This window comes from Anomaloglossus baeobatrachus, chromosome 6 (assembly GCF_048569485.1).
Source record: "Anomaloglossus baeobatrachus isolate aAnoBae1 chromosome 6, aAnoBae1.hap1, whole genome shotgun sequence".
NCBI lineage: Eukaryota > Metazoa > Chordata > Amphibia > Anura > Aromobatidae > Anomaloglossus > Anomaloglossus baeobatrachus.
This window is the reverse complement of record NC_134358.1, coordinates 214,572,690-214,575,218: the sequence shown is the minus strand read 5'-3', so window position 1 is coordinate 214,575,218 and position 2,529 is coordinate 214,572,690.

Here is a 2,529-nt window from a genome sequence, read left to right as displayed (position 1 = left end):
AATTTGGCAAATCCTCCTCATTCTCAAATCTTTAAGTTTTGAGGAATTCTAAAGCCTGCTTTACACGTTGCAATTTCGCATACGATATCGTATGTGATTTGCAACGCCCCCATCGTATGTGTGGCATGTTCAATTTGTTGAACGTGCCGCACAAACGATTAACCCCCATCACACGTACTTACCTTCCATACGACCTCGATGTGGGCGGCGAATGTCCACTTCCTGGAGTGGGAGGGATGTTTGGCGTCACATCGACGTCACGCGGCAGCCGGCCAATAGAAGCAGAGGGGCGGAGCTGAGCGGGACGTAAACATCCCGCCTACCTCCTTCCTTCCACATTGTGGGCCGGGAGCCGCAGGACGCTGGTAAGATCTGTTCATCATTCCCGGGGTGTCACACACTCCAAGAAGGAAGAGAAAAGAGTATACCCTTAAGGGATCACCAAGAGAATATAAACGGAAATTTCTTTATTACAAATAGGAATACATATGGAACTCCACACTGGGAGTAAAAACACAAGGGACAATTAAAAACATTTAAAACATACACAAATCCCCTAAGCCAAAGCACATATGAAATTGGTACTAAGTGGATCAATAATATATACCACCCCTTGAATAGATACAACCAGCAATGATATGACCTATTAAAGAATATACACAATGATATTTATAATAATATGCATTATGCCAGTATCACAAAAAACATTAATCAGGTCACAGATAAATAAGGCACTCCCATAGCATCTATAATGAAAATAGAGCCAGAATGATGTAGGTCAGGCTCAGGTTTGGCGTATAATACGTCCACATGGTGTAACCCTGGACAACAGAGCCTAAACCACAAGAAATAGTTGGTAGGACTTCTGAGAAAGGCTTGGCTGAATTCAATAAAGTGTATACATAAGATTGAGCATGACAGCCATTCCACAGTTAGATAAGCCAAATGTAATATATGTAGCCAGTGCAAAATTTATCTATATACATCAGTCCCTGTGTAGACAATCAATTCTGAGGATTAGTGTACCTGGTTGGGGCATACCAGCAGCAGAATAAGATATAAGGCAAGTCTTGCACATGAAGAAATAGCACAATCAATACATGCTGTTGCTATATATGCCAGCCGAATGATAAGACCAAACACCTATTCGGTAGCCCAGGTGTTGCAAAGAAGCCCATACTCACTATCCTCAGTTACCAGGGGGCACAGACATAAACCAGGTTGTAAGAGGGGGTGGAATGCTTTGGCAGAGTTACCCCACGCGTATCGCCTCCAAACAGGAGGCTTCCTCAGGGGAAGAAAAGTAGCTACTTTTCTTCCCCTGAGGAAGCCTCCTGTTTGGAGGCGATACGCGTGGGGTAACTCTGCCAAAGCATTCCACCCCCTATTACAACCTGGTTTATGTCTGTGCCCCCTGGTAACTGAGGATAGTGAGTATGGGCTTCTTTGCAACACCTGGGCTACCGAATAGGTGTTTGGTCTTATCATTCGGCTGGCATATATAGCAACAGCATGTATTGATTGTGCTATTTCTTCATGTGCAAGACTTGCCTTATATCTTATTCTGCTGCTGGTATGCCCCAACCAGGTACACTAATCCTCAGAATTGATTGTCTACACAGGGACTGATGTATATAGATAAATTTTGCACTGGCTACATATATTACATTTGGCTTATCTAACTGTGGAATGGCTGTCATGCTCAATCTTATGTATACACTTTATTGAATTCAGCCAAGCCTTTCTCAGAAGTGCTACCAACTATTTCTTGTGGTTTAGGCTCTGTTGTCCAGGGTTACACCCTGTGGACGTATTATACGCCAAACCTGAGCCTGACCTACATCATTCTGGCTCTATTTTCATTATAGATGCTATGGGAGTGCCTTATTTATCTGTGACCTGATTAATGTTTTTTGTGATACTGGCATAATGCATATTATTATAAATATCATTGTGTATATTCTTTAATAGGTCATATCATTGCTGGTTGTATCTATTCAAGGGGTGGTATATATTATTGATCCACTTAGTACCAATTTCATATGTGCTTTGGCTTAGGGGATTTGTGTATGTTTTAAATGTTTTTAATTGTCCCTTGTGTGTTTACTCCCAGTGTGGAGTTCCATATGTATTCCTATTTGTAATAAAGAAATTTCCGTTTATATTCTCTTGGTGATCCCTTAAGGGTATACTCTTTTCTCTTCCTTCTTGGCATATGTATTTGTATACCCGGAGATCCCATCTGGTGGTGCCCTTCCCCCTCCTCTAATTAGGGGTGTCACACACTGCAATGTGTGCTACCCCGGGTACGATGAACAATCTGATGTGCAATTCTAGAGAAAGGTACGATGTGTATGCGATGAACGTTTTACCATTCAATCGCAATCGCACGTACCTGTACCTTACGATGCCGGATGTGCGTCACTTACGACGTGACCCTGCCGACACATTGTAAGATACATTGCAGCGTGTAAAGCAAGCTTAAGTTTTAACATAGGCATGAAGCACGTTATGGATTTCTGTATGCGT